The 24,759-nt window shown below is 34.8% G+C and overlaps 1 long non-coding RNA gene across 1 annotated transcript in view; it reads left to right on the forward strand.

Annotated features, from left to right (window-relative positions):
• The window catches only part of LOC122803404, a 2,587,193-nt gene that overhangs the window by 73,954 nt on the left and 2,488,480 nt on the right, over window positions 1–24,759 (forward strand). The window lies entirely within an intron of this gene.

A 24,759-nucleotide genomic window follows, 5' to 3' on the forward strand; every position in this document is an offset into this window, starting at 1 on the left:
CAAGTGAGTTGGATGTTGGTCACTCTTGTTTGTGATCTTGTGACTGTCTCTCTTTCTGAACCATGTGGTGACTACTATCAAGCCATTTTCCAGACAAAAGTCTAAGATGGCCTCTCCTTTTTTATTCCTGTTGCCCCACCCATGTGGACCCAGGCAGACCTCATATCGTAAACTTGAGTGGAGATTCAGGTGCCCAAAAAGACCAGTACTAACAGCCAAGAAATATCACCAAATGATTTATTAAAATCAACAAGCAGCAAAAATAGTGATAGCTTCTTAGTTTGTCAGACCTCATATCATATTCTGTCTGTCTTGATATGTGTGTTCAAGTCATCTATTATCAAACCAATTCCTGTTGTCTTGCTTTATCTAGTAGGTCTTGCAACTGCTGAATGAATGCACCCTTTTCCTGACTCTCACAACTCTGTTAAGGGTTATAGGCTGAGATAATGAATACTGCCCTAGCCCTACACTGGAGTCTGATTGCCTTCTAAAGCCTCTCTCTCTCTCTCTCTCTCTCTCTCTCCACAATTCCCAGACCATTTCTAGCCTGTTCTCCTCCTGAGTAGTAGATTCTGGACCCAAACCCAAGTGTCTTTGCTGCATTGCCCTTCCATCTTGTCTCTTGGATACCTAGAATGTTCAGTTTCCTCCATACCTTCACATCATCAACTTCCAAGCTTCATCCTGTCAGTGAACCTACATTGAGTGTAGCAATTCTTAGTTCATGTTTGGCAGGTTGATTAGTTTTATGTCTAGCTTTCACTCAGCAGAGCTATCTCAGCTAACCGGGGGTGAGCAACTGGTCTCCATAGTTTATTGTCCCAGGTCTGCTGGGCTTTATGGTGGACACAGGCTCTGGCCAGAAGGGGAACATATACCTCCACCACCATTGTGATGCACCTGTGGTGTAGGTTGGGAACTCAACGCTCTTATCGCTAACAAATACCCATGCCCATTTGGCGACATTAGTCAACAAGACCAAATAACCTAGAGCCATATTTCACAGCACTGGATGGCTAGCTCTCCCATGGCTCGCAGTCTGTGATCCATGTTCTCCTATCTTGAGGATACTGTGCACCACAGTAGATGCCAAAAGTAGTTGGTATATATAAGTCTTTTCCCTATAGCACACCATGTAGAGTCTGTACTGCTGCCCACAGCTCCATTCATTGCTGAGTTTGAGATGCAAACATTCAGCATTTTTTCAGAGGAGGGAAGAACCACTCAGAGACATGAGCAGAGCATGTAAACTCCAAACAGGCACTGGCCAGAGGTCAGGATCGAACCTTCTACTATTTTTTTCAGAGGAGAATACCTTAACCATCTCTTGTAATAAAAAAATATTACTTTGTAAAACCATCGGAAAATCTAACAGATGAAAAAACTAGCTATAAAAATAATAAGCAAATGGTGTAATTAGAAAGTAGATTCTCAAGTTTTTTTGTGGAGACTGGTAATAGAGAAATTGCCAGAAAACAAAATGTGCCTATATAAGACGAAAAGTGATACCTTTACCACCCTTATTCTGCTCGTAATCTAATTTCTTAATATCATCTATCATCCCGAATTATTCTATAAAAAAAAAAAAAAAAATATATATATATATATATATATATATATATATATATATATATATTAGGTATAACTTCACTCTATTATTATCTTTGTTGATAATTTTACTGTTTGTAAACTATACCTTGCTATGTCTTGTATGTTATGTAATGTAAATCTCTGTAACTTATTCTTGTTGGAGCTTTTTTCCCCAGGACTCCATTGAAAATGGGTTCACTTGGCCCAATGGACCATCCTGGTTAACCAACAGCAAATAAATAAATAATAAATAAATTATGTTTGCATTGTCAAGAAGTAGAAACTATGGAACATGTGTTTTTGAAAGGTAAAAAGGAAAAAAAGTTATTGGGAAAACCATATAAAGAAGATTTTTTTAAGATATAGATGAAATGGATAAAATAAACATGCGTATGATTAAATATAGAAAAGAAGTAAATAATATGTTAAAAGAATAGATAAATATGAATTATATGGAATGAAAGAATACATGAAATTATGTTTAATGGTGAATGGATTTTAGCAACGATATTAAGGAAAATCAGATGGTGGGCATTGAAAATGGAGTGGGAGACTAATAGGGATGAAATTATTTATAATCATTGCATAAACAGATTTGTATATCTATATTTATATCTATATATATATAGAGAGAGAGAGATATTTGTACATTTGTAAATTTGTAAATACATAAATATTTTGTAAATAAGAGTTTATTTTTGTAAATACTCTTTTCAATAGGTGCGATAGGATCTTTCACATCCACCTGAGATACCATTAGCTTGGGCAAATAAGACCTCAGTTTAATGTCACATTCAAGGAACAACACACTCAGGAGTGCAAGCACCCACATTATGCTGCACTGCAGTAGCAACGATCCGTACCAGCCACTGGAAATTTACTAGGATATTCTATGAAACACAGGACAATTCTGTAAACTCATATAACCCAAATGTAGTTGTGACACCTGTGCACTGGCCTAGTAATCAAGGAGCCTCAATCCTCACCACTAACACCAGTGAGGAGCATCCATATAGAGAAAAGATAAAAAATACACACACAGTAAAGTGCAATTTCCCTTAAGAGCACACCGAGATCACAGTCAGTCTGGGGCTGGTTTTGCCCTATCTCACCAGGTCCCCAATAAGACTCCCCACTGGCACAGCTATAGGGTCCAGATCTCAGCCTACTGGGCAAGCTAAAACCTCCAGCACCCTCTCTGTCCAAGCAGTGCTTCTTGTCCCTGCCCAAGTAGCTCACACACACACACACACACACACACACACACACACACACACACACACACACACACACACTTACTTTGAGATAAGAGTCATATACAACCACACAGACACTCTTGGTGAAGGCTGGCACAGGTTCTCCAGCTGTGCCCCTTTTCTGCCCAGTCTAAAAGGTAGTAACAGGTGCCACCAACCACTAATATCAGCTACTCAAAGGCCCTTCTAAAAGGTTGTCCAATTATTACTGAGCAATATTATTATCCAAATGGTAAGTGTGACTGAACAGTCAAGGCTTATTAGAGTGACTTGGTACAGTATCACTATGTACATACAATGTACTCTAGAGCTTAAATTAACTTTACATAAAACAGCCACAGTTTTTAGGTTTAAAAATATTTAATAATAAATAATAAAAACACAAGGCAATATTTCTTACTACACAGTGCTAGTCAAGAGTTCAGAGAGCACAGAGAAATAAATAAAATAATACAGTAGCAAAAGTTCTGACATCACAGAAAAACAAACTAGTCTAAGCTTCCAATTTCCTAGCTATATCTAACAGAAAGCACAGTTCTAAAATCCTACTTACATCTAGATACAGGCAGTGCTGGTGATATTGGATGTTCTCAAGACAAATGCTCTAATGCTCTCATTCTTTCTGTCCTTAAATTGATAACACAGTACCACTGATTCATTTCAGATTACATAATTTCTTTCTGGTTCCCAGGCTAACAGAACTCAGAGGGTAATGGCCCTATTGATCTTGCAGTTGGTCGGGAAGCCAGGGCAATAAAAAAAAATTATACATGCAAATTCTAGCCATTAACTCTGGTCTCAAAACAATTCCTTCATCCAGACATATCAGCTCTGAATTTTGACATCAAAGACAGTCATAAAATGCTTGACTTAGCTTTCTTACAGCAGAGTACACTGTTGTTACATTTTTGCAGTTCAATATCCACTGCAGTCTTTTCACATTTAAGAGAACAAGGCTGTGGCTTACATTAATATTTACAAATGACAAAAGTATCTACAAAATTCTATCTGGCTAGGCTGGCAGCCTTCACCTATCTTTACAGTAGTCACAAATGCTAACCTCTGCCTGGCTGCAGGTGTGAATGGTACCGGCCTGTAACTCTTGATGAAGCTATTCATAGATAGATATTTAGTTTCTTTTGGCTGATCTATGGCCTCATCTATCCCAGGCATGGGGTAAACACCTAACCTTGTGTAGCTGATCAGTTTCTTGTAGTCCACATGGAATTTGGTGGTGCCATCATTCTTTGGAACCAACACCATTGATGCAGCCCATGAACTATTGGACTCCTGAGTTACTCCATGTTCCAACATGTCCTTCAGTTCCTCTTTCAGAGATATCTAACTCATTCAGGCTCTCTGTAAGGTGTTTGTTTTAATGGGGTGCTGTGGTTATGTGTTTACTTGGTACTCTACCAGGCAGGTGCACCTTGGTGTTCCAGTACATTACATTCTTTGCCATTCTAGGTCAGCAAAAATTCTGCATAAGCTATTTTTCAATATGTTTATTCCCATATAGCGATGATGAGCAAGCTTGACAAAGACCAAAACCAAAAAGATTTGCCTGCCCTGGAAATCCAAATGAAGGGTGAAGCCAAAATGTTAAAAATTACTCCTTTATTCAAAGCGAGTAGATAATGGTAACAGCTGGTGTAGTCCCAAGCACAAAATAACGCCACAGCAATGCGTACGTTTTCGACTCAGTACATACAAGTCTTCTTCAGAAATCAAAAAAGAAGAAGACTTGTATGTACTGAGTCGAAAACATACGCATTGCTGTGGCGTTATTTTGTGCTTGGGACTACACCAGCTGTTACCATTATCTACTCGCTTTGAATAAAGGAGTAATTTTTAACATTTTGGCTTCACCCTTCATTTGGATTTCCAGGGCAGGCAAATCTTTTTGGTTTTATTCCCATATAGCCTTCAAAAGGAATATCATTGGCTATGGCCAGAAAGGCCAGTGAGAAGGCCCTGGATACTTCCAACTGCTGCATTAATTCTCTCTGTAGCCCTCCTTCAGGAGTCCATTTGCTGTACAATAATCCTTTTATTCTCTTGTTACTTTTGTTACTCTGTCTGCACTTTAGTACCTGGAGCCCCCTTGGCTACATCTCTCATGTCCCATAAAGTAGAATGTGAGAGCTGAGCTTGCTTCATCTCCTTCTTGGTGACCCTCCTAGCTCCCCTTCAAAAGGAAACCTGGTGCCATCCACCACAGTTGCTTCAAGTTCTGCTTGCATGTTATCATTTATCTTTTTCTGAGATGTATAATCTCCGAAGGGAAACCTGTTACCTTTCCCCTGCTGTGACTCAGATCCTGGGTCACTGTTCTTGCCCAGCTGCACCTGTAAATTCACCAACTCAGCAGCCCTAGATACATGCAGGGGCTGTTGGCTGGGTATTTCACCATTGCCTTCCTCATAAGATTGCCTCCATGCCTGGTTGCTTATAACAGCATGCACACAATATACTGCAGTGTCAAAGTCATTCTCTATTATGTAAGCAGGTATATCCTCCTGGATTGCTACTTTATCCCATTCAGACTCTAGATGGACTATGTCCAAAGTTTTCTGAAAAGATGTCCCACCTACCTCCCTCACTTAAATGGACTGCCCTGGTAAAAAGTGCTTCTGTCTGACCACTGATGATTTGAATATGGGTATGTTTGAGGTTGTGTCCACTTTGACAATGGACTCTTTCCATTCTACCATATAGGATAGAATTTTGAGATCATTACATACAGCTGTTGCCAGTAAACTATCCACTACTGTCATGTGCTAGTATTGCTTGATGTTTCATGAGACATTGTTCTCCCACCTACTTTATTGGACAATATGACTGTAAATAACCCCACTTGGATATATTTAAAACACCTTACCTCAAAACCTGGGCACACATCCAAACCCACGGCTTCTCCCTTGTCCTGTGTAACCTGCTGAGATGGCTTAAGCTGGCCAATGGGTTCTCCTAATCCCTTGTGCAGTACAGGTTCACACCATACAATGGTAACCTGCTAGTTAGTTAAGGTCCTCTTTCCTCCCGATCTCATAACTAATGTTATATTCCCAGTCTGCCAACCAAATCCAAATCCTCATTTCCTTAAGCATAGTGCTAATGCTTGTTCCCTGACCAAAGCATCTGTAAACATTTCAAATGTGGTGACTTTATATCCACTTAGCAATCTGTGAAAATAAGTGCTGATTTCTGCAATATATTCAGATACACTATCATCTGCATTCCACATGTATCCTCTAAACTTTAAAATAAATGTACAAGCATTCTTTAACTTTGGTGTAATTTAAGCAATCTGCACCACTGAGTTGGGAAACTGCATGCATTGTTTTACCGGTATGCAAGAGAGTTAAAAAACTCACCCATTGCCCTTGGTCAACTAAGTGTTGATTACACACCCTCTCAAAGTTATCCAACTTATCCCCCTCTTGGTATTGAGGGAAAATGCTTTGTACTCATCTGGGCTTCATGGGTTTGATTTCTCCCTATCCATGACTAATGTGCCACTGACATGGGATGATCATCTCCTTTTCAAGCTCTTTTTGTCTCTCTCTCTCTCTCTCTCTCTCTCTCTCTCTCTCTCTCTCTCTCTTCTGCTGCTAGACATTGCATTTGTTTTATTTCCTTAAATCATATACTTCATTTAAAGTGAATGTCTCTGGAATTCCAGTTGTGCTACAAAGTCCTCTTGGGATGGAACAGACTCTCCTTTGACTACCTCCTGCACACACTCTCCACACTGCATTGTACACAAGCTGCAACCATCCCCTCTCTGAAAATATTCTCCTGCTGGATTCCTCATCTGTGCCTCTGACATTTTAGAACAGCTGTCAGAAAACCTCTTCCTAAAGTAAGATGACTGCAATTCCTGTACTCAACCAAGTATCTGTGTATTTTCCATTGTGGCTGCAAGGGATGAGGCACAGAACTTTGATAACAAAGATGTTTTATACAGAATAATTACAGTTCCAGTATCCTATCTATTGACCATCGTTGTGATAGGGGGTTGTTGCTACTGCCACCAAATGTGTCAGAATGGCTAGCACTTATGTGGTATAAATATCACCACTGCCAACCAAAGATGAAGTAATAGCAAGAAACTGAACACAGACCTGTTTCAATAACTAATTTACAAAGTACAATTTAGCCACAAGATCATAAAGGGAATATGCACTGCTGACCTAGATATGTGCTTCCAACCACCACACTCATTTTGGCTACTCATCGGCCACATACAGAGCTGAATCTTTGGCTAAGCACCTCAGTAATCTGTTCCACTGCTCTGTCTGTTAACCATTGTCTTCCAGTGACACTCTGTCCACAGAACTTGCCTTTCAAAGTATTATTCAAACAGACACACACACACACACACACACACACACACACACACACACACACACACAAGCAAAATTCACAAAGATGGCTGACAGAGTTCCCCAATTCCTCAGAGTTTTCTTCCTGACAGGGTAGTACTGCCACCCCTTTGGTTTAGGGCCAGATACACCAATTTACCTTGCTGCTCTTAATTAAGCCATATGTAAATACACCAATAAATCTCAATGATACAAAATCTAAGCAGTCTAATGGAAGTCGTGTGCTGATCATTGTATTAACTAATAATATAAATAATCCACAAAACACAGCAAACAAGTACTACTTCTTCTTACTTTTTCTAGGGAAGGCTCCTCTTCTTCTTTCATTGTAGGTTATTTCTGGGGCAGTACAGCTTCTGTGGTCCATTGGTAGTGCAGAGAAACAGCCAAATTTCATAAAACAAAGTTTTGTAATACTTGTGTAAAAATACAAAAAGATTAATTGAGATGTTACACTTTCTGTTAGTGCTTACTTATATTGTATCTTCATCAGAATCGAACCGATTGAAGAATGCGTCAGTTATATATAGGATGCAGCCTCAGATGTTATCACTCTTAAAGATATATCCTAAGATACCATTCATTTGGTAATAAAATATTAAATATTTAAATAATACTAATGCATCACCAAAACATTATAATATGAATCAATTGATTAAAATCTATGTTCTTTTAAATAAAAATTACAAATACCCAAAAAATATTTATTAAGTAATAAAGAGTATAAAAGAGTATTGATTAATATAAAGCACTGAGTCAAATTACAAAAGGATGTGCAACCACTAAGGTTTGTTTGCAGATGCTGGAATTTATCCCCAAAAGGGTACATTTAATTCTTTTAATAATCCACTGTTGACAACCAGGGTTAACATTAATGTAAGTTGGGCTGAAACTTAATTTAACATTAATGTAAGTTGGGCTGAAACTTAATTTAACCCATGCATTACTGTTTGGGCTAATGTGAACTTGTGGTGTATCATTTTCCAATTGAATTAAGTAACGTTTTGTTTTTAATGAGTGTCAGGTTTCTAGTGGGACAATAATGATGGAACCAACTTTACTTTTTCCAGCATGTTACAAACCCTTGAGAAAAGATTAACTAGGCTGTGGAATCTACAAATTGAAAATGCTTATTGCATGGAGAGCTTGATCCTACAGGTTGTTCTGCAGGGAATGCATTGTTTTAAATTTCTCGAAGTTAAGACTCTCATTCTCCCTTTTAGCTCAAACCTTATGGCATGTTTGATTGGCTTGGTTCCAAACTGCTACAGGCCCTTATGAGATGTAATGAGAAGTGCACTAGTGAAATAATATTGGAAGCAGATATTCTTAATGACAACATACAAAAATATTTGTTGTTTAGATGTATGAAAGAAAACATAATTGCATTTTTGATTGGATGACAAATAATGTGATTCTAACAAAAAAGCAGAAAACTAAAAAGATTGAAAGGGGGGGTTTATATTACAATTGTGAAACCTCACTTATGCGAATACGTAAACATCGACACATATATAGCAAACTGCGAAAACACAGAAGATCCTGAAGCGTGAAATTCGAAATGTCGAATCGTCATAGTTGGCCAACCCCACCATCCGCTACATACTACCTACCGAAACAAAATAAATAATCCACACTTCCCCATATCTACACTTCACCCATATATCCCATATCCTAATCAAACATTCACTACACACAATTGTATCTAACTATAAACAAACAACACCCAACTACAGGAAAAGTATAAATTGTGTATACATTCAGCTACACAACTATATTACCATACATACACTTAACATAACCCTACTTCTAACCCTAAAGTAAAAGTTGCATGTATTACTATGTATGCACTTACCTTAACCTGCACCCTAACTCTAAGGTCCGTAACTATTGCACACTTATGTTTGAAAGCTGTACCGGAAAAGGACCAACTATGGCAATTTGACATTTCAAATTTTGCGCTTCAGAATGTTCAGGGTTTTCGCAGTTCGCTATATATGTGTCGACGTTTCCATAGTCGCATAAGTGAGACTTTGCAATTTTAATATAGACCCTTGAAAGGGATATTAAACAGTACCACAGTAAAACAGCCTATACTACATTTCTTTCTATAATCCAAGCGACCCCTGTGAAAAGGAGGTCAGGCCTGATACAATTCATAGTAATAATGGTTACAGGGGACACAGTAGTAAAAATCAATGAACAAGTTGATAACACCACAGGAGGGGGTGGGACTGAGCAAAGGGTTTTTATTGGAAATATTAGTTTATCTGACCCTTAGAATACCCTCCATTATGGAGATCCAAAAGGTTGACAAGTCAAGGGAGGGGTAATTATCAGGACTGGTACAACCTGGTTAGCTATGGACACAGTTCACCTAAACGAAGATGGAACAATGTAAACCCAAGAAGGGAAAGAGAAAAGGGCATAAGAGGACAATACTGTAGACCCCTACTCCTACTGAATTAGGGAGTGATGATAAAACTTTAAATGTAAGTTATGATGGCATTCATATTAGCCATAAGGGATTTAATATTTTTAATTATAGTCACTTATCCATTACACCTGAGTTTTTTTCCCATTTTGAGAAGGGGTTTACATATGTTCCAGCTAAAACGTTTGACCTAGTGGATGGTACTGTTGAATAAAATTGTCCACTATGAAGTTGAATTTAGATGTGATATTTAAAAAATCCCGATTTTTGTTTGAATTGTGTGAATACAGGGATTAAAAAGAAAAGTTTTTAACCCTGTTTTGCATCCTGTGATTCAAGTATTTCAGAACATTTGTATTCATAACATTTATAAACTACAAAGGAAGCACAATATTTTTAATAGGTTTACTTTAAGCAAAGATAAGACAGAGCTTTTTAAGAGGGTGACAGATCTATAAGAATTATGAAACCAGACAACGGTGAGGGTATTTCTAATTTCTGATAATATAGACATATATAAGCTTGATTTTTAATGTATTACAGATAGGACATGTATTCCTTAACTTCTAGAAATCAGGTGAATATAGCTTTCAACATAATTGATCGATTTATTGAAGATTGTTTATTACAATGTACTATCGACTTTGCAGTATATAATTTTCATAGGAATCCTAGGCCATCGATTCCAACCATATTTGGGATTGCTAAGGTGCACAAATATATTTTACATTCCCCTTTTATGTCCATTGTCACAGCATGGAATTCTAAGACCTATCCATTTGCAATATATATTGCCAGGATTTTGAAAATTATATATCAAAAGGCTAAACATATTATAAAATATTCCTGGGATTTTTAAAGTAGATTAAAAAGTGAATTATGGGAAGAAAATCTATACATTTTAATTATAGGTGTATTAGACTTGTTTTCCTGTATTCCAGAGGAACAAGGCAAACATTTCTTTCATGAACACCTTTTGAGTTGTGATTTTCTAACTGCTATAGACAATAGTTTTTCCAAAAACATTTTTGTTAAATTTTAATAAACATGGACATAAAGTATTAGAAATAAACAATATAAAACATAACTATTTACACTATATAAAAACATCCATGATAAACATTCATTTTAGCCAAGAAAGGTAATCAATATTTATCTAACAATTGTTCCAATTTTTGCCAAGCTAGTCTTTTGTCTATTACATTTGATGATCTCTGATAAATGGTTTGCATTTCTTTTTTACATAATAATTTTTCTATTGAAATAAACTCAGTAAACATAAGATCTTGCTTATTGTTCCAGTTCAATGTAATTATTTTTTGAGCAATAGCTAGAATTGACCAAAGATCAGGTAACTGATGTCTAGGAATTACACTTGAGGTAGAAACATTGAATAATATCAAAGACCTACTAATTTGACAGTTATCAGACCATTGGACTTTTGTGAAATGTCTAAAATCAATCCAATATTGTGTGAGAGTCTTACATTCGATGAACATGTGAACTCAGTTGGCTTCAAGAATATCACCACACCTCCAGCATTTGCTTTCATTACTCTTGGTTATAAGGTCAATTCTTTGTGGAGTGTAAAAGCTTCTATGAAAAACTCAACAGGTACATAGTCTCCAATATAAAGATGATGAAGTGTTTTTATTGAATTTAATAATGGTTTCTTATTATCGTTAGATAACGGTTCACCTTTAATCTTTATGAAGTAATTACAAAAAGCTGGGTCAAAAGTAATCAAGTCTTCTCGTAGGATTTTATATACAGCTGATATGCTTAATTTATGTTCAATGTTTATAGAAGTACACCATATGAATAGTTGTATCAATCTTGCTATAATATCAGTTTCCAGATTTATTGCCACTCTCGCTTTATTTTCACCAAACTGTCTTAAAGATTGAATACAGAGCCAATTATTTTGACAGATATTATATCTGGCTAAGAGAAAGTTCATTGGTTGGATGTTCTTATTGTCCATAAACTGGTGCCAACACTTTAGATTATTCTCTTTAAGATTCCGCATCTTACTGATATTGAAGGTATCTAGGCATTCTGGTGTATAAGCTATGCAAAATGTAATGAAAAAAGGTGTCCTTTAAACTATAATTGTTGTCAATTATATTTTTGAAAATATAAAATATTTGGTTTATACCCTGTGAGAAGTGGCTAAATGTCTTATTATATAGGCAATATTTATGGATTATCCAAAATATTTTGTTAATTCCAAAGGTTTCCTTAAACTGGGTTTCTGAGTTCTCAGAGGAGGTTATATGTATTTTATGTAGTTGTTTCCAGCTAGAGGTGTATATGGATGAAATCCAGTGTAGTATTATGTTAATAATAACAGAATTGGAATATAACTCTATGTTGGGAAAGCCAATACCATTACTGTCCTAGGCTCTAACATGCCATTTATAGGCTATTTTTGGTTTCTGTGGGAACCAATCAAAAGTTAGTAACAGGGAATCTCTTTGTTTAAAGATTTTTTTAGGAGGAGGTAAAATCAATGATTGTATGCAAAATAAAATCTTGGGCAAAATAATAATTTTGTCTGTCTTCAATGGTGAAAAACAGTTTGTCCCACTTTTTAGTCAAGTCACTGATTATAGCTACTAGTTTAGTGAAGTTAAATTTAATAGTCTCATTCCACTTATTCTTAATACTTATTCCTAGTTAATCTATGTTATCATTTTCCCAGTTGAATGTATTGTATTTTTGCAAATTGCTATTTATTTTCTTATTGATTAAAAGTGTTTTGGTTTTATTTTGATTAAAATTGAGCCCTGATATTTTTCCACATAAAGATATGGAATTTATGATATGTTGTAATGAGCCTTCTATGTCACTGGATGTTAGTAGAATATCATCAGTAAAAAGATGACGTTTTGGACAGTATCCCTCATTAACTTGGTATCCTTTGATATTTGGGTTATTTTTAATAAATGAAGCAAAAGGTTCCACTGATAAAGTGAAAAATAATGAGAATAGAGAGCAACCTTGTCTAGTTCCCTTATTAATTTTTACTGGGGATGATAGACATGAACCAATCTTAACAAGTGCTTTAGAATCACTATAAATATTTATTATCAGTTTAGTGAAATCTGAAGTAAAGTTAAATTCTTTAAAGATGTTTTGTAAGTATGACCAACTAAGGGAATCGAACGCCTTATCAATATCCAGACTAATAATAGTTAATTATTTCTTGGTTTTGTTTGCAATGTCTATTAGAGATAGTAGCTTAATAATATTGTCGTGTACTTTTCTGTGTAAGATAAAGCCAGTTTGATCAAAGTATATTAACTTGGGTAATGTATTCTTTAGTCTTTCGGCCAAGATAGACATGAAACTTTTATAATTTATGTTTAACAATGATATGGGTCTATAGGATGCACATATTGGAGGTCCTTACCTTGTTTCAGAATGGGGGAAATTATTGAGTACTTCCATGAGGGAAAATGAAGTCTCATTTAACCATGGAGAATGTGTTTAATAGTAACTTTATTGTGTGCTCTGAAAGAATTTTATATATTTCTGGGATTATCCCATCTAACCCTGGGGCTTTATTATCGTTCAGTTTTTAACTTGTTCTTTCACTTCTGCTAAGGTTATTTGTTTATTTAGTGCACTTTTTTGTTGTTTTGATAGTTTAGTCTTAATATTTTCTTGTAAAAATGTATCTATTACATCATCAGAATATAGTGGTGATTGCATGTCATCAATTGACCGATAATTTCTAAAGGCTTCTAATATACCTCCTAAATCAATTGTGTTTTTTACTGTGTTATTATTCTTGTATTTAATTTCATTAATGTGATTTTGCTTACTAATTTGTTTAGATTTGATAGGTAATTTATGTAAACGTCTGGAGTTTACTGATTAGGACTGTAGTTTAAACTTTTCTAAGCTTATAGCAATCTTATAATTGAATATTTCTAAATATTTGTGGTTTAGCTTAGAAATGTCGGTACGCACTGCTTTATCATTTGATTTTAAATTTAGTTTCAACTTATCTATTTTGGCTTGTAAATCAGAAATTTCCTTGTCCCATTCCTTTTTCTTTTGAAAATACCAAGCTTTAACTCCACTAAAGATGTGAATTTTTAATGCATCCCAGAGTATGATATTTGTTACTTCACCATTATTGTTGTTTTCCATAAATGCATTTATTTCTTTTAATAACCACTCCTTAAAACCTGTTAACTTAGTAATATAGGCTGGGATTCTTTGAAACATTATCATATCATCCTTTTTCACAGTCAAGCTGAACAAAAAGGTATTGTGGTCAGAGAGTGGACATGACTGTATTACATCACTTATTTTAAAGTAGAGCATGTTAGATACAAAAATCTTATCAATATTAATTTGTGTGCTGAATTGGAAAGAATAGTGAGTGTATTGAAGTGAATTTTGAACTCTTAAATTATGTATGTCTCTAAAATTCATTGAGGCTATAAAGCTGTTTAGCTTTTAGCTTGTGTCATTAGTTTAACCTTACTATTTTTAGAGGTCTGTCCATCTGTTAACAAGCAATTGAAATCTCCCACGAGAATAATTTCTCCCTTTGCATGTAAAGTAATGATATCCAAGTATTTCTTCACATATTTAGTTCCTAGACCAGGAATCCAATATGAGTTTACCAGTGTGAATCATTTCTTATTAACTTCTAACAATACTAAGCTAAACATTCGGTCTTTATCTGAAATGGTGTTTAAAATTTTAGGTAGTGTATAAGTATTATTCCATAGTATAAGAGTACGTTTCCTTTTGGCTTTAAAGCAGGAATTCATGAGAACTATAAAATCATTAAATAATTTTTACAAATCTTCTCCAGTAAGTGGGTTTCCTGCAAGAAGATTATCTGAGCTCTGTGCATTTTAATGAATTTTCTTTTGATGTTGTTATTTAAGCCATTAATATTTAATGATACGCATTTATATATCATCATTTGTTAAAGTTATATTTAGAGCATCAATAATACCTTACAAGTATAATGACTTGAAGTAATTCATGAAGTTATGTAACATGGACGAGTCAAAAAGTTTTAGAAACAAATTCTCAAACTAATAACTAATAAAACAAACATACATGGAACCTAAAATTCCAGGTTTAGTTAATAAATTAACTAAACAACCCTTTAACACCATCTCACACACCAAAAACATACATAAATAGCTTCTGCTTTAAATGTAGTATATACAAACAGTTAAGCATTTCTAAGGTAACTCAAACAGACAATGAACATAAAACATCCATCAGGCAATCACAGTGGATTCATATGTAATATTGTATAAACCACTACTAAGTACTGGAACATAAGGTGTCAGTTTCACCAATTAACCTAGTTGCTTTATCAGCGTAAGCTTCTAATACCTATATATTTTATACCTGTATTACAGTACTTTGTGTTTATAACTATAGCAATACAGTAGTTATACCAGTTTACTTATTTCCCCTTCCCCCCTTCCCTTTTTATACCTGTATATGTTCAAGTAGACTGGTAGTTATGAATGGAAAGAAGAAAGGGAGAAAAAAAAGGGGGGAGACCATATGTTGGTCTATTAATACTAACTGAACAGAATAGAGTGACCTAGAACATTTTAACAATCCATTCCTACAGTGTATGCGGTCATACAAAGATTTAAATCATAGTATCATAACTATCATTGCAACTGAGTCTGATTATATTGCTTTAAATCTGCATCAGTGAAAATACCTAATATAGATTACAGTTGCTTAAGCATGAAAACAGCAGAAGGAAAAGGAGACTCATATATATCTTTGCATTCACAATATTAAAGAAATTGGTTGTTTATGTAGTCATATATTAATATATTATCATTTAGGGCATGCTAACAAAGCAAAGAATAGTATCCTGTCAGACTTCAATATTTCAAAGCAACAGACATACAGTAGCTTTAAAATGCAATTTTCCTCACTAGTCTAATAAACTAATCCCTCCATTAAAGTCCTAGCTCCTTAAAAATACATATGAAAAGTGATTCCATACCTTTAGATGCATAAAAGATGAAAAAAAAACGACCAAAGAACCAGTTACTTTTTCTTCTAGTTTCATTTTCAGCTTTACTTCCTGGTTTCTGAGTCATGCATGAGTTCAAAGGTTGTGTGATATCATCACTCACTGTATTCTTGCTTCCAGCTTTTCTAGCTTGCTGCCTGTGCCCTGTAGATGCTCATGCACTTGAAAAAACAGTCACAGAGGCGTAGAAAAGGCATTTTTTTGGCTGGAATTTCAAGCAACTAAGTTTTCTCTATTCTAAAGAAGCATAAAAAGTGCATGAGCAGCCTCCACAGTGAAAAAAAAAACATAAACTGCCCTTTTCTAAAAATGTTGGGAAAGTAAGATTTTCCCCATAAAGCAATAATTTACATTTCTTAAATTAAATTAGGTTAAGAGTAAAAATTAGAGCATTTAGTTAATGTAAAGCATTTAATGTTAATATATTACAGTAAGAAATGCAGATTTTAAGTAAAGACATATATATTAATCATGATATGAACATCTTTCAAAAATGACAAGAGGAAACAAAACTAGCTTAACTAAAGTATCTCCTAAGGGCACTTTTGCTGTGGGGATTCTATACAGTGTAATCATAATAGAGTAAACAGTAGACTCTAAAGTGTTACCACACCATAAACACACTTGAATGCTTTACTTTGGAAATCATGAATTAATAGTAAGATAGCATGACTTTTGTATCCCAAAAGAAATATATAATGAAGTTAACGGTTATAGTAAACATATGGTATGAAAAGAAACAAACACAAAAAACAAATATAAATATGTATATATATATATATATATATATATATATATATATATATATATATATATATATATATAGATCTAGGACTATTGAACGAAAGTTCAAGAGTCCGAATCCACAATCACCGAACACATTTTAACAAAAGCATTTTCACCAAAAAAGAGCTTTCGTTAAAGTGTGTTTAAAAAACAAACAAAAAAACATTACTTTTACATTTTTTTCAGGGGGGCAAGCCCCCCTGCACCCCCCACATGAGGGGCTGTGTCCCTACATCCCTCCCTACTTAAATATTCTCACTCTGAGGTTGTACTACAGTGGGGAAAAGGGAACTATCCCTTATCCCCACTGTAGTGCGATCTCCGCAAGCATACTTACGCGAAAAGCACTTTCGCACAAGTATGCCGGGCCGAATCTGTTTCAGTTATGTTGCCGTTTGATGAGCCATATGGATCCCATATATATATATATATATATATATATATATATATATATATATATATACATACATATATATATATATATATATATATATATATATATATATACACACACACACACATATACACACCAACATTCATGCATATAGACATATGCCTATGCAAAATAAAAACACTTTACCTTTGCTTTGTATATGTGTTCCAATAAAATATTATGTAAAATAAAGACACTTTACCTTTGCTTTGTGTATATATTCCAATAAAACAATACGCAAAGAGTTCTGCAATAAAGTATTTAGTATTATTTGATAACAATTCTATTTGTCTTTTACATTTTTATTTGCACTTTCTTTGACAGTCCAAGTGTTCTTAGTTGCATGTCTTTTCAGACTTTGTGTAGACCATTCCATGTCCTCTATATCAGTTAGTATTTTTTCTTGTGAATAAAGTCCAAAGCCTCTGACAAAGAGCTAAAGATCTTCTCACCTTCTGTTAAAAATATGTTTATCCTCAAGGGAAAGAGAATTTGTGGTTTGATGTTAACTTTTTTTAAGAGATTTTATCAAGAGAACACATTCTTTCCTTCTAGATATGACAGAAGAAGTATAGTCATTGTCAAAACAAATGTGTTTGTCCTTTATCTTGATGAGAGAATTATCCCTCACAGACTTCAGAACCAATTCCTTATCTTGGTAGGACAAAAATCTTACAATGATGGATCTGAAGTTAGGATAAACTGTTGTTGAAGCAGGTTTTGCTAGAGACAGGTGAGCCCTCTCTATACTGAAGGAAAAGGCTTCAGGAAGATTTAATGCTGTTGGAAGCCAGTTATTAAGAAAATGTATCATATCAGATCTATCTTCCTTTTCTGGTACTCCATAGATTATAATGTTGTTTCTGTGTGACCTACTTTCTAAGTCTTCCAGCTTTTCTGTTAGTTTTGTATTCTGTTTCAAAAGAAACTCATTTTGACTTTCACATTCCATCAGTCTGCCATCCATATCTGTTCAGATTCCTTGATAGAAGCAATTTGTTCAGAATGCTTTTTAGCCATTTCACTAAGAATGCCCAGCTGCTTACTACAGTCTTGTTTAATAGTATCTATTTTATTCTATAGTTTGTCCATTTTTATAGATAGTTCTTGAATAGTAGTTATTAATGTTTGCAGCTCCTTCTTTGCCACACTGTCCTGATGAGAGTTCTTCAAGTTACTCATACTTGGATTTCTTGAGGAAACACTTCTTGACAGGAAGAAATAATAAAAACTTATGTTTTAGTACTAATTTTTGAAAAATAATAAAGGACCTATATTCAGAAATCCTCTGATATACTTTTACAAAAATTAGATTAAATTTCCTGTCAGAATAAAACATTATAAGCAGAGCTAATGTTCAGTGCTGCTAGCAGTCTTGCATCTTGCTAGACAGTAGTTTTTGATAGATTCTTGTAGATATAGTTTTACAAAATTATTATATATTTTTAAAGTGGTATTATGCCAGCAGATTAAGGGTGTTGCAATGGGGGATAACTGCACTCCAGTATATGCAAACCTGGTTTTGTGGAGCTGGAAAAAAAATGTCTTTTTCATCTGAACATTTTAGATATTGTAGGGTCTGTTGCAGATATTTGGACAATAGTTTTGTCCTGTGAAACAGCCCACATGAGGGTATCCAAAAGTTCATTATTTATTTTAACTACAACACAGAATGTCTTAAGTTTACTTACCAATTCCACAGAGAAGAGATCAACTACTTGGACATTTTACATGTCTAGTGTTAATGGGGGGGGGGGGGGTTAATTAAAATATTTATAAAAATCCTACCTTCAGTAATTCATACCCACACTACAATAGTGCCCACCCATTTACTTTAAAGAAAGGGCTGGTAAAAGCAAAGTTTAACTGTTTAGCTAGTATGATTTTTTTATGATCATATTTTCAACACCAAGAAAACTAAGCTTGTACATAGTTCCTAGAAAGGGAATACCCTAGTTAAAAAGTTAACAGTATTAGTAACCAAATCACTGACCATAGGAAAACTATGTATTGACCTCTTTTAGGGATGACAACCGAAGAGAAGCCTCTTATTGATATGCCCATGCAGACATCTAGTGGCATTACAGAGGAAAACAATTTTAATAAAGCATTGGTTTTACAATATGATGTGGGTAGAACTAAGGTTAAAAAATTAGTTGTGGAAAATTGGAGAATGTTTTCTAACAATAAGGAAATTTCACAGTTGATGGGACCTAAACCCAGCTTTTTTACAAAATGTGGAGTAATTTAAAACATTTGCTGGAAATGGATTACCAACTTGGGCACCAAGATGCTGTTAAGGGTACAGACAAATGTAGAGTTTGTTCACAATGTAAGTTTATTTTGGTGGCGGATAGTATATTTAACGATATGTTCCTTGTGCCCTACATTTTACATAGCGAAGACTGAAAGGACACTTAGGAAAAGGATATACAAACATGTTTATTATATCTTTAAGGGGAACAGAAACAATTCCAGTTCAGTATATGAGCATTTTGAGAGGTTTTTGTTTGGTATATTGGAAATAATGACCCCTGACCCCCAGGTGATGGGTGTCGTAAAATAAATTACAGTATAGGGAATTAATATAGCAAATAAAACTAGACATCACCACACCCCCTAGGTTGAAAGACAAATGTCTATACTCTCAGTCCTTAGACTTTGAGCAGCAGTGGTTATATATAGTTTTATAATTTGACTCAATGGTTTGTATTAAATGGTAATCTTTTATACTTGCTTTACTTAACATATTTTTTTTTGGTATTTGTAAGCGTTGTAAAAAGAATATAAGTTTTAATTAATCATTTGATTGTTATTACAATGTTTTTTTTTTCGTGATATATTGTTATTCAAATATTTAACATTTCAATACTGAATGACTAATGACTTAAGATATATGCATCTTTAAGAGTGATGACATATGTTTTAATTGGTTCAGTTCTGATAAAGTCCCAATATAATTAAGGAATGAAAGAGCTTAACTGAAAGTGTAATGTCACCAGTGATGTTTTATATGTTTATGCAAATATTATTTTATTAGAAAACTTTGTTTTACAAAACTCAGCTGTTTCTCTCCATTACCAGTGGACAAGAAGTGCTTGTGTGCTGTGTTTTGTGGGTTACCTGTCTTCTATTATGTACAGTAGTTGATTTTTGTGTAATAGTGTAAATAATACTTACTATCTTTTCAGATAAGCAACAGTGCATTGATATAATAAATAATGGATATCAACCCCAACAGTTTAAAGGTTAGTAAAGGAAGTGTACGTAAATAATAAATAAAATAGTACAAATACAGATTAAAATATATGGAGGTTGGCACACAAAAAGAAGTACAATGAAATGCAATAACATACACACATATATGATATTGTTGCATGCATGGAAAAACAGGGTTTAGATGCTTAGTTTTCTGGATATAGCTGATGCAGAAATACTATTTCTAAGTATCATAAGTTAGGAAATTTGAATAAATAGTCCTCAAGTAGGTCCCTTTTCCAGAAGGATATACCACAGAGACAAGTCAAAATAGCAGCTATTGCATAACATAGCATATCAAAGAGACACAGTTACGTGCTCCCTGTTCTTAATTACATGACCACATCTTCCTGTCACTGACCTGGTGAAAAGCAATGTGGTTAGACCACTTTTATTAATTGGATTGTAGCATTCATAGAATTAAAAGCTTAATTGCATCAAACCAGCAGCACTAGTGTTTGCCAATGCATGACCTTGTCCTCTTTCTTTTCTTGGACTCCTCCTTGGTGTTATTTACTGATACACAACTCATTCAGCTCATTAAGTAATTACATAGCATAGTTGCACAACAGAAAAAGAGCAAGTCTGGTGATACAACACACTTCACAAGACACTCTTTGTTCTTTTGTGTTAAAAAAAAAAAAAGTTACACATTCCTTAGCCATGAGAACAACACTCTGTTTGCAGATGAACAAGAGGGAAGTGAGAGGAAAATACATTACATGTTTTCCTGTTCCCTTTAGCCTGCCATTACCCCTGGCTTTGCAAGTAAATTGGGTAAAAGTTTTCATTTTAAGAGCAAGTAAAGATGTTTCCTTTTAAAGAAGTGCTTATATAGTTGTAGTACACACAAGTCCTCTCTTCTCTAATGCATGCTGTTTAGAGGTGTGGTACATACTCATTTTGTAGTGTAAAATATGGCTTTTTTTTTAATTTAGGGAGTTGCAATGTCAAGTCCCAAAATGCTGAAAAAATTGAATATTCTAAATAAGATTGAATATTGGGCATTGCTTTTCCCTTTAACTTTGTCTTGCAGGAGTGCAAGTCCTCCTGCCATACACACAATCATACACACACACATACATACAGATATATATATATATATATATATATAGATAGATAGATAGATATAGATATACAGACACACACACACACACACACACACACACACACACACACACACACACACACACACACACACACACACACACACACACACATGTTCCAAGATCGCCATACTTGTTACTTGTTACAAAAGGGAATATTTCAAGAAACTGCAGTCTGAGACTTGAATAACTGAAAATCCTAAAATACGTGTGTCCTGTCTCCGCATTCTGGGACTTGGCATTACAAGTCACATCAATCTGAATGGTTACAATAGAACACTGTTCTGCCTTTTATAGATGAAGTTGCTTTGCAAGGGGCTTATAGGCATGGGGTGGATAGGATGGTAATACAAAATTGCAACCTGTCTTTTTAAGATAGTAGTGGCTTTCCACATATTATAATGCTATTATTGGTGAGCAGCTGTCCAAAATAACAGCTGAAACAACTAAATACAAATTATACATAGAACAAGCCTATGAAATTCCACATTTGCTGCCTTAAAAACCTAGGCTTTGACAAATACAATGCCTCTAACATAAGCTGGATAGGACAACTCCATCTTGACCAAAACGACCACAGGGATAGGTTATCAGCATTATTGTAGTATTCATCTTAATAACTGCACAGTCAGAGACAAATTATGTAATTAACCTGATTATGTCATACAGGGCAATTCCGCAGCATATTATTCTTCAAATCACCAGACACTACTGCACTGATAACTGTGCTAATCATCTTGATAATATAACAAGAATAAAAGATGTCATTCCTGGCAAAAGTATTTGGTTTCTTAAAGGCACTTAGCCTAGAATAATAAAGGAAAGGGACTTACATGTGTAGGGCCAAAGCAATAGACCTCCAAAATCTGGCATTCATATAGATAGAAGTTTGAGGACTAGGTTCTGACTTTACTTTTTTATGTTTCTCTTTTCTGAACTACATTGGAAAATGTATCACAGGCTTTCACTTCAACCCCCCAAACTAATACTTCATGACTTTGTCACTGTTTTCCTTTAAAGTTATTTTTTTTAAAGGGGGACAAACCACCTTCACCTTCCAACATAGGGCAAGCCAGTCTTACCCCCTGAATTTATGTGTACCAAATCTGAAACTATCATACCTCAGAGAAAAGGGAATACTCTGAGAAATGGCAGTCTCAGACTAGGATGTTAGCCCATCTGGTCTCACTGTTTTGGGGTTCACACTAACCAGTTTCAGAATATCAAACAGTCACCCTCAGAGTCTCTTCTAGTCTCTGGTGACAACTCTTGTTCTCTTCTGCAACTTTCTGATCAAATATTTAACAGACATTTTCTTTTGGACTGATTCTCGCAGTCTGATGTCCTCTTCTTCTGTGACTTTGAGAACTGCATTAATTTCTCAAAAATGTGACCTGAACAGGACCTGCTAGAGGGGAGTATTGCCTCTTTGCTTCTGGAGTCTATCCCTCTGCGAACACATGCTGGCATTCTGTTTGCTGCTGCCCTTTCAGTCTGCTCTTACTAATCCAGTCCTTATATGATCAATATCTATAAGATAAAAATTGTGTTGTACAAGCCTACAAATTACTAAGTGGCTTATTCTAAAAAATCTGTCGGTCCTCCATAAATAAACTACTAAACCCCACTTGTACAAATCAGTCAAACACTGCACTCCCCAACAGCAGTGCCACTGATAATTCCACAAGTCACTTTAACTCTCATGTCATAGAGCCAGTCAACACCCTTCTCAACAATACAACCCTGCCATTCCATCAACCCCATATACATACACAGGCTAAATGCCAATCTCTACTCTTTTGCCCTGTCCCTACTTCCACTATAGAAAAAACTTCTACAAGAATGAAGACTTACAACTATTACCTCTAACGGCTGACCACCTACATATGTCAAAACTGCTACAGAATCAATAGCATACCCAGTGTGCATTGTAATAAGTAGCTCAAGAAACCAATCTCCTGTTGTACTTTTCTGAAAAAATAAAACAATATTATACTTCTATATAAATGTGGTAACTCAAATATATTCTCCAGTTACAGGCCAATTGCTAATCTTTGCTCTCTTTTCAAAATCATAGAGAAATTAATCCAGCTCCAACTATAAACTTTACTCATCTTACCAGCACAACACAATTTTGTCTCCATACCACTTTTCATTAACACAGTCAATAATAATAGAAATGTAAGAAACCTGGTATCTGTTCTGTTAGACTTAACCAAAACATTTGCAACAATGTCTCATTACATTCTCTTAGACAAACTTGCTAACCATGGGCTAAACAGTACTTCCCTCTTCTGGTTCAACAACTAACTCTCTAATAGATCCATCACATTTGAGTGATAGAATGCCCTCTCTTCCTTTCTTACAATATCTTTTGGTATACCACAAGGATCCATCCTTGGCCAAAACTCTTTCATTTCTTCATCAACAATTTGTGCACAGCAACCAGAAGTGCAACCTTAGGAGAACATGCACATGGCCCAACCATCATCTGTTGTGCACAGGACATTGACACCCCACAAAAACTCATACAAGAGTCCTTTACATCCATACAGCCTTAGCTAACTAATTATTAATGATTTCTTTATCCCCACAAAATTAAACTAATGCTTTTGACACCTAAACAACTTAAATCCCAGAAAACTGCTTTTCACATAACCCTCTCAAATAATACCCAAACAGAATTCAGCCCACACACTCTAAGTTATTAGGCATACACATTGATAAACACATGGAATTTAACTTCCACATCCAGCAAGCAGTTAAAAAACACCAAAAGCTATACTGTCATAGGATTTAATCTTACATGGCTGATAATGCCATACATATTGCCTCTATTCTCCTACTCCCAACCATTCTATATCCTCCTCCTCGAATATTTACCAGTGTACATTCTAGCCAGCTAAGCAACCTAGAACAATGCTGTAACTGAAAATGATTACATGTGTTACAGACAGGGCATGTCTGAAGAAGAACCTAAATAAAATGACTATTTGTGCACAAGAGAATAACATGCTGATAAATGCATGCAAATCTAAACATATAAGATTTGGGAAACCTCAACAAAAAGATGAAAATTGAATACAGCACACAATGATTGAAACTGTAGATTTGTTTAAAGACCTGGTTATATAGATATATCCAGCTCTGATTTTTCAAATCATATTAACCAATTGGTTAATGAAAGTTGTAGAATTATAGGTTGTATAAAAGATATATAAAGTCTAGAAAATCAGAAATGATGAACTCAATCAATTAGAGCAAAACGAGTATGGAATAGCAATATGGAAACTTTATTAAGAAAACAAGCATGACTAAACTGGAAAGAGTACAGCAGAAATATAGCAAGGGCATCGATGGATGTGAAAATCTAAGTTATGAAAGACTAAACTATCTGAGCTTCTAAATGTCTCATATAGATATTTAACAGGAGACCTTATTCAGGTATATATATATATATAT

This window comes from Protopterus annectens, chromosome 5.part1 (genome assembly GCF_019279795.1).
Source record: "Protopterus annectens isolate FY-2018-M chromosome 5.part1, PAN1.0, whole genome shotgun sequence".
In the NCBI taxonomy this organism is placed as follows: domain Eukaryota; kingdom Metazoa; phylum Chordata; order Ceratodontiformes; family Protopteridae; genus Protopterus; species Protopterus annectens.